Below are 9,855 nucleotides of genomic sequence, written 5' to 3'. Positions count from 1 at the left end.
CCACTTAGTATCGCCAATATTATCTTATATTTCTTACTAATCAAAATTAAATGACAAATTATGACAGCGGTTTCGGAGTGACAATTACATATCGCAACGGAAGTATTTGAGTGCAATTTCCTAGACTTAAATATCGTGGACATTTTAAAATGCCTTTTAGAAACTATCCATAAGTGGAAAAATTCAACATCCAGTTGGCAATATGAGAGAATTTTTAAAGTGCGAATCAGGGTTGACGACAAATGCTCACAGATAGGAGTTAAATTTTGAAATTTCAGATGATCTCATTACAAATGCCGAAGCAGTGTGGCTGGCATGAATTACACTGTTCCACTCATACTTTCAATGCCTCAATCTTACAATCACAGCGATCAGTTTGACCTCCGCACAAAAGAATTTATGCTACCGGAATACTGACCGTAAGCTTCCGGTAAGCCTTCGTAAAAAAGATTCTAAGCTACTGGATTGCGACAAGGATCATAATTCCTGCAATCAAACCGTTATATTTTATGTCCTATAAGGCAATAAATTCAATGACTTAACAACACACAGCATACTAACTCATTCCAAATGTCGACACTCCATTACGGAATGCATTTATCAAAAGTTACACTTTTTACACTCAGAAACGAATACATACGTACTTGGTCAAGAGGCATTAAACACGTTCAATAATCAAGTACTGGTCACATAAAATCGCTTTGACATTTCGTCCGTCACCGATATACTTGAATGTATATAAAATACAAAATGCATTACTTCAATTCAAAAATCACAGCGTTGAGAGTGAAAACAGGACGATTTCAATTGGAGAGGATACTTCCCTAGCACCGGAGTTCTTTAAAAACCCTGAAGCTAACTTTAACTGAAGAGGCACATTCCTCACATGGTATTAAAGGTTGGAACGCGAAGACGATATTCGAAAAAAAGTTTTTCATTCAAAATAATAGTCACTGCAATCACAATTACTTAATAAAGGTGAATATTTGGCATTTGCGAATAATTCTCCACTACAGAGAATTGACAGCACATTGAAAATTATACGAAAAATGCTTGGTCAAAGGAATTGTTCAGGTACTCACCTCTTTACCCCAAGAGATCTAGCCGCGAAGTGAAGTCCTTGCACAGAGGGAGGGGGACCTCAGACACTCCGCCAGCCACATGACGAACACCTGTGACGTCGCGATAATTTCGAATCGTTTTCTTTTTATGACAACGAAAACCATAGAAACCAATGAAGATCGTACGTTTTAAGCTATTTGCAATTTTATCCAATAAAATATATCAATAAATGCGGCGATATTATATATATTATTAAGAAATTTTATCGCGCGAAAAAATATTTGTTCATATGGTGGCGCTGTTATACTAAAATAGCGCGGGATTTTTTCTAACGGACAACGGACACAATACACGTGGATCAATATTCTAGAATTTTCCAATCAACGAAGGTCAGTGCAGAACACGTAATCGCCTAACAAAAAACGATAGATATGGACGAGAAATTTCTCACCGATCTGCATTCAACTGTCGCTTCCAATCCAGGTCCTCCCCTCCCCCCCTCACGAAGAAATTACAACACACCCCCAGTTCCTCACCATCCGCCTTTTCGGTAGAATCACCTTCCTGCAAGTTTAACTTCTTGAAGTTAATTTTCTGGACTCTTTCAGTCGTTTCTTCGTTCGTTGAAGTCACCGTCTCATTCACGGGAAACGAGAGATTACTACTTAAGCTATCAACAGAAAGACAAAGGAGAAATGTAGCAGTATTGACTGAGGTAAGTGAGAACATATCAATTTTATGGTAATTTGAACAGAGGTGGTAATTGTAATTTTGGTGTGATCGCTTTTATACTTGCGCATAAACATGTCACTAATGTAGCTCATCGAGTGAAATTATTGCATACGAGAGTGAGAAGCAGAGATAGGCAGTGAATAGGTATTGCGGAGTTCATAAACGATAAGAACAAACCTTAGGTTATAACGATTGTAATATGAAGACCTTAAAACTGAATGAAAGTCGGGTTGAACATCCAAAATTCCATTCAATTCAACGAAAATTGGTGGTAGTGTTGTGCGATAGTAGAAGTGCATTCATTGCATTCAATACCTATTGAACCGATCTATAATCTTTTTTCATTTTGTCCCCCTGTTACAAAAATCACTACCGGCTAATTGTTCATGGCATCTGCATATTATTTCGGCCGTAAAGATACTACGAAACAAGAATATTCTCTAGTTTTCACATCTTTCTGTCAGCTGCGTATTTCTTATTTGATATTCTCATAATTGCTTCCCCAAGTACAATCGCGGTTAAACTTTAAAATGTCTGGCTTAAATATTTATCTTGTTCATTGGTCAATACTAAACAGTAGAACCTAGTCAGTGAAAAAACAGAACTTTCAATATCAACAAAGAACTCCTATCTTCGACATAATGTGTGCTATTAATTTCAGACAACTATGTGATCATCTTCATCCACAATGCCACTGATATTGCATAAGCTTTCGAAGACTTATTGAATTTGTTCATTTATAATAGCGTTAGTCAGTAGCTGGCACAACTTTCTTGGCCCCAAAATACTGTCTTTTACCCTGAATAATTTAGCCATTAGTCTTCCATTTGAACGCCATTGAAATGAATAACTCTTCAATGATATATAAAAATAACATAGTGGTATTTATTTTTTCTGGTCCTTCGCAGATTCGTTCCCAGATATCCATGTTCAACTGAAGCCATGTCCTAGTGGAATAACCGGATGCTGTCATCATTATAAAAATTGGATTGATAAATGGTTCATCGCGAACAACACTGAAGCCTCTGTAACCAAAAGAATATATAATTTACCTGTAGAAGCTGCTACTTCAAGGAAAATATAAGGAGCAACGGATGGAATTGATTTGTTTCCGTTAAGACATTCAAAATCCTTTATCTTCATCGCGTAATCTTACTCGAGGTAAGTCATATCGTATTCATTTCATCATTTGAACTAATGTTCGTAGCGACTAAAATTAATTACCGCTGATTTAATTGGCATTATTATTCATTTAAAGTATAAAAACTGTCATATTGAGTGAGTTAAAAATGTTTTAAATAATCAAAAGTTTTAGTTAAATTCTCCCCAAAATATAACCATTGTAGGTAAATTATTTGTGTGCTTTAAGCGCCACTAAGATTTATACCTTAAAGAGGTTCTGAAGTTATAACGGTTGAGTGAATGAGAGTCCGTTGGCGATCAACGAAGCCCCCTTTTCCGACATTAAAATGCTTGCATACCGCAAGAAAGGTAGTCTGGTAATAATTCAACAATTGTCAACTCACGCCATGTTCATACCTTCTTCAACCCCACTGCAGACATTTTCAATTGCTAACCGAAGGGGTTTATGGATTTTTATAAATGCCTTCTTGCATGAGAGTGTTTATGGATAGTTCACCGATGATTCAGACTAGGCCTGTTTTGCTTATCAGTATTTCGTAATTCAATAATTCGTAATCAACTGAAATTGAAGAGAATTCGTCCGCCTCTAAACCATTAAGAGTTAGTGAAATTGGCAATACAAATGCAGAATGATAGAATATTTTAAAACTTGAAGTGAATAAAATCACGATGAGTGTTAGAAACACACCAGGAAAGTTTTCTCAGGTCTTATGACAGCTTCTAAAGGGTTTCAAAATTTCCAATTTCCGTGGACTACGCGAAGAAGCAAATTCATCTTCGATAAACAAATGAAATAATTAAATAGGGCATAAATATTTAGTTAGCAATAGTGCCTTTTTGTTACTTCAGATATTTATACGGTATGCCAAGAATCTTTTGAAGTTCATTACCCTGAAAAATGCAAAAGAATAACTATAGATTTTAGAAATTAATATGTCAATAAACAGATATAATCACGAATATAATCAAGATAAAGAAGATCAATTCGGTCTAGCGGTGGTAGTATGTTCTTTGAAGCCATGTTATTCATGAGGGCGATAGGAAAACCATGTAAGACTGAAAAAATTATCCAGCTATCATCATAGGGGATGGAATGGGTGAAAGATGCGGTCAAATAGGGGCCTGCCCGCTGCGATCACGGCTTCACGTAGGTTTGCATGCTAATGTGTCGAGGGCGCAGAGGGAGTGGGGGATGAAGCTTATCTACTTCCCCCAGCCAAACACGTTTTCCCCTTAAACCCACTTTTCCCATGCGGTGATTCAGCTTTTCTTTTCTATGTCACCCTATTCTCACCCCAATACATACTTCCTTGAGAATTTGGTCTGCATGTAACTTGCACTTTCAACACTTTGATGGAGTTTTAATTGTTAGGATGACGCATGAGTGCTGAGCTTTATGAGGAGTAAAGTTTATGTTATAGAACATTACGAAGTTTATTATTCATCCCGTTGAATCGTAATTCAACTAAGTCGATCCTATGAAAATTGGTGGTGGCGTCACACTGTAGTAGAAGTTCACTAATTGCATTTAAAAGCTATCGAATCAATCTGAAAATCGTCTTTATTTTATCCCATTCTACCACAAAAAACACCATAACCAGCATTCAAAGTAAATTCTAAATTACCTTCTCTTCAAAGAGTGTGAGTGCAAAAACTAGATAATTTGAAATAATTTATTGCAAAAATGTTTATGCTTCATTTTCAATCGACCATTGAGAGGAGATGACTCCCTACCTTTTATTTGCTGTTGGGTCCATCGGCGGCAGAGCTCAGCCTTACAACGTCGACTCTCCAAAACACTTGTATTCACCAACACTTCACATTGGAATCACAACTGACTATAAATTATTTGATGTGCCATTGACTCTTTCACTTCACTAAATAACACTTCACTCCTGCTCCTGCCGTTTAGTAACATAGCAGGTAGCTTCGCATTATTTCCATGAGATATGCATTCTGCTAACAGTATGACTGATGATAATACTCCAAAGATAGGGTCGAAGGCTTGAAAGGGATCGTTGATTTATTGGTTGTTGTTGAAATTTTACTTTTAGGTTTGTTCTTTCATTCAAGTGGTTAGTTGGATTGTTCACTCCACCTATCGTTAACTCTGAAAAAAACAAGAATTAGCCCTTAAGTTTTACACAAAATATTTGTTGTGATGAAACTATACCTACATTCATGTGACAAGAAGGATTTGCGACAGAGGAGAAGCATGCATTGCATACCAAATTAAGACATTCTCAAAGGCCTGGTGTCATGATAATGTAACTGGTACGAGTTTTTTGCGAGTTTACTTTACTTTTCTGAAAAAGTTAAATTGAACGAAAAATAGGCGAATGCTTTAACCAAATTGAAGTACTCATGCATAAACTTGCACGTGGTTAAATCTCTCATAACTAGACCTTGCTGCTGGAGCCAGATTTTCATAATAGTTACGAGACATGATAGGTCTATACTAAAAATCCGGGTACAAAAACTTCATTAATTTTGCCAAATCAACTTGCAAAAGAATTTCGCCTTCTTGCACAAAATCTATCAAAAAATATGATTTAATAAGTAGAAATGGCATGGAATCATATGTTATTAACTAATATAGGACCTACCAGTACTCTTCAGCGAGATATCGTCCACCTCTCAGCACTCACCGAGCTTCTCTGAGACACGAACTTCACTATAACAGAATGAGGACGAACGGGCAGAACCTATAGTGACGCGCTGCTTCTTACTTACTGCCCACCAACAACAAAAGGTGATGGAGGGCGGGGAACTGCTTAGGATATCAGGGGAAGTTGCCCGTCACAAATAGTCCAGGGCAGAGTCAAAATTGCAGGCTTTGATTTTAAGTCGGAGTGCATCACGTAGGTCTGGAGAGGTTCGATTTTCGCGTCGTTGGGTGGAGCTGGTGGTTAGGGGGAGGTACTTGGAGAGCGTCGGCGAAGGTGAGGGTGGGGGGGGACTTAGGGCTCAATGCAAAAAAGGCCCAAAATACCTCTCGTGACGTCTCAATACATACGTAGTCTTTGTAGTTTACTAGCATTCGTTTGCTTTACGGTGAATAGCTGCAGAGTTCTCTAAGCTCATTTTGTGGTCTTACGTTAATTTTACTGCGTTAAGGCAATGCATTTGCAAGTGTAAGTTTAATTTACAATTTTAGTGCCCGGTAAACGAGCGCGTGTCCGATTAGGGCTAGGATCACATACTTTCACTTGTTTTGGTATCCCGATGCCAATCATGAACGCCAAGACAGAATTCATTATCATAAAAAAAACATGTGACAAATGTGTTCCATGATAAATCCTTCATCGGTTATTACAACAAGATTTGCAGGTGCAACTCAACCATAAAGGACCACGTGCTTAACCTCTATCCGAATTTCAATTCAATGTTCATTTGCGTGGCACAAACTGTAGTATCCAGAACTGAAAAATATTATCTATAACTTACCACTGACACTGGATGCACTGCATTATGTTTATTATTCAGAGGAGGTTGGTGACGAGGTTTGTTGTCATTTCATCTCCCGGCCAACCAAGCACCTCAAGTATACATGGATCAGAATAAATCAACACAGTGGCTAATAATTTATGCCTAAATATTTTAAATTTATATTCAGTATTGTGTACCATCTTTTTATTTTCGTGCTTGGAATAAAAATTCTGTGCCTGAATATTTTAGATGTATGAATTAATTTCTGTACTTTCTTTTTCATTTACAGGAGCTGTTTTCTTCCGACCTCCGATGAGCCATGAATTAAAACCAAATAATGGATTAAAAATCATTTCATTTCTAAATATTAAGTACCCTTCCGGTTACTTTCGGCATCATCGCCTCAGCATTGTTCGTGACACTGGATGTACTTTGCAATACCTTCCTCGTGGAATGCCGCTGTAACTGCCTTTCGATGAATTTTTCCGCTATCCTGAAGCTCCTCGTCCGTTTGAAAACACCTCCCTCCTAACCATATTATCACTCCAAAGAAAAGATGGAAGTCAGAAAGCGCTAGTTCAGAATTGGCACGGATGGTGATCATAAATAGAAATTGCTGAAGGCTAAAGTGGTTGGACTACATTGCTGATACAATGAGCGTTCTTGTGTATTGAGTTCTTTAGTTAAAGTAAAAATAATTAATCTGAAACAACAAAACAGAAGCTTAGATGACTTAGAATTCCGGAAATTCAGGATATAGGAGAGCTGTTTCTTGTAATTTTCCCCTCTTGACTATATTCGCCTAGAGCAGTTTGGGGCTCCTTACCTCCATATTTTGAATAGGCAACTCACTCTCGCAGGAAAACTATGAAGGTGGTCGTTGCATATCGTCATGAGGCATGGGCGTACCCAGGGAGAGGCAGGAGGGAGCAGCTGCCCCCCCTAGAAGCAAAAATCGCAAATTTGTTTAAGGAAAATAATATTTTTTCAAGCAAATAATTTTATAAACTAAGAAAGAGCTATAACAGTTGCACGTTGCATGTTTGAAATTATTTTAATATTCTTCTACGGACAATCGATGATTTCGTCATTCTCGCGGTCTAAAATTTTCATTTATCATACTTACTACCCGTGGATAACGCGAGAATGTATTTGAGGAAATAACTTTTAAAATATAAATACAAAAGCACATGCAATGAAAAACTGAATGTAAGAAGTTATTAATTTCTTTTTTTGGCAAAGTAAAATTTAAATCCACTCAGCATATGGAGCTGATCCGTCAAATTCGGTTAAAATCAAAGCTTGCACGACAACAATGACCGGGCTCCGTTACTAAGTTACATTCTTGACTGCTGCGACTTACGCTGAATCGTTTACGTTGAAGCGGTGCTTCAAACTGTTAATCAACAGATTGCTTTGAGAGTTCGACAAATAAAAAGGCTATACTATTATCCTAGAAGAGGAGATATATTCTTGTCCGTAAACCGACAGAATTGCTGAGAGCTACCGGAGAGAAATTGGACGAAGTGACGAGCTGTCACGGTAAGTATGTCCTTCTCATAATGTATACTATCATTTTTGTAACGTTTTGTTAGATATAACACGCTCATTAAAAGAGATAAAAGCGAAATTTGTGGTCCAAATTTATTGAAAATTCTCAAATGACTAACATTCGCCTATATAAATTAGATAACTGTCATTGCGACCTTTGTTTATTATTCATAATACTCAACTTTCGGTGAAAAAATTATTTAAATTGAAAAAAATGTTTCTTATTGTATAGACAATCATTCTTCTTTTTGCAGAGGCATTTTTTATCCATCCTATGAGAAAGCTTGAATATTTTAAAATGAAGTGGCCGTCGGGTTCCACCGCCATTGCCCTAGTGACGGGTGCAATGCTCATCGCTGGCGGTGCAATCGGGGCCATTTGCTATTGGCAGAAAAGAAACAAGAGGAGTTTAGATAAGGACCAATCCGAAATAGAGGAGGAGAAGGACTTAAACGACTATGAGGGTGAAGACCCCACGACTGAGAAAGGAGAAGAAGTCAATGAAGAGGAGATAAGTGCAGGAAGAAACGAGAATATGAATGACATGGCGCTAGTGGCTAAACCGGACGCAGAGATGGACCGTGTCGATGAATGCTCCGAAAACAATCTGCGAATGGAAGTGAACAATTGGGGAAATGGGAAGGAAGTCCTGATTGTATTCACTTGATGAGTATATTGACTCGAATAAATACTGAATAAAACTTGAATTTTCGTTTTTATATCTCCTACGACGATATGCAACGACAATATTCATAGTTTACCTCCGAGAGTGAGTTGCCTCTTCAAAAGGTAAAGGTAAGGAGCCAAAATTGCTCTACGCGAAAATAGTCAAGAGAAGAATTTTACCAGAAGTATCTCTACTCATATCCTGAATTTTCGAAATTCCTAGTCATCTCAGATTCTGCTCTTTTGCAGTTTTCATTTAAGTATTTTCATTTGGAGGAATAGAGAGGAAGATTAGGATTTTTTTAATAAAATGAAAGGGAAGATTCCTTGCTGTGAATTTAAGGGGTGAGAGATATGAAAGCATGATTTTCAAAGGTTTTGAATTGAATATGTGTAAGGTTGGATTGTTTTATGAAATTTAAACATTTTAAACTTATTTTTAAAGAATTCAGAGATTCTTGAACTTCTGAGCTATGGAATACTAAAGGAGCACGCGGTTGAATCCAGCCGTACGCAGACTGATAATAGACATGGTGGTCGGCGGTAAACCGTTCCTTAAATAGCTGGGCTACTGTAATTGTCCCGGAATGCCGCTAACTACTGGGTGTGGCATTCCCCCCCCTTCCCCCCCCCCAGAAAAACATTCTTATCCGGCCACGGTTTCCGCACTCCTTGGGTTAAGTCATTATGATGCTTTGAATAAAGTTTGATGGATAATATTTTAATCATATATCATTCTATTAAGGCTTAAAATTTTGTTGAATATCTGTAAAGCTAGGCTCTGATTTGTAATTTTTTTCACCAGAACACTTGAAATCGTGACAAAATTACCCTCGTCCGCAGACGTGTAAAATTTTGAAAAACAACACTCAGTTCGCCGAGATAATCTTCTTATCGCCCTTACTGTAGGGAAATTTTGTATATCCGCCGGGTAACAAACCTTTACCCATTACCGTGCTTCATACTCTAGTTGTACATACAGTGGTGCCGACTCCATGGGGACTGAGGGGGCCCGAGCCCTCGTTTTGGGGGGAGGAAAATATGTGTCAAGCTTGTCGATTTCCTCCGGAGTGTCGAGGGTCGAGTTTTCGTGGATCTATTGTTATGATCATATGACTATCCTAAAATGCTTAAAAAAGTTTAAAACTGAATATTTATAAAATTTCCCGGGGCAAGACCCCAGTATGGGCCCCCCAATATTTTTTGTAAGTCGGCAGCCTTGAGTACATAAGTTATGAACATTACCACTGGACGTCAATTGAAAATTCAGCC

At 37.7% G+C, this 9,855-nt stretch overlaps 1 long non-coding RNA gene across 1 annotated transcript; it reads left to right on the top strand.

Moving 5' to 3' along the window:
• The first annotated feature begins 1,557 nt into the window (after positions 1-1,557).
• Positions 1,558-8,624, top strand: LOC124156928. Its single transcript, XR_006864439.1, has 4 exons — positions 1,558-1,777; positions 2,703-2,955; positions 6,656-7,908; positions 8,172-8,624. It is a non-coding gene; the product is annotated as an uncharacterized LOC124156928 (long non-coding RNA).
• Positions 8,625-9,855: the final 1,231 nt, after the last annotated feature.

Source organism: Ischnura elegans, chromosome 4 (genome assembly GCF_921293095.1).
Source record: "Ischnura elegans chromosome 4, ioIscEleg1.1, whole genome shotgun sequence".
Lineage (NCBI taxonomy): Eukaryota > Metazoa > Arthropoda > Insecta > Odonata > Coenagrionidae > Ischnura > Ischnura elegans.
Note: the sequence above shows the minus strand (reverse complement) of the source record. Positions and strands in the feature narration are given on the sequence as shown.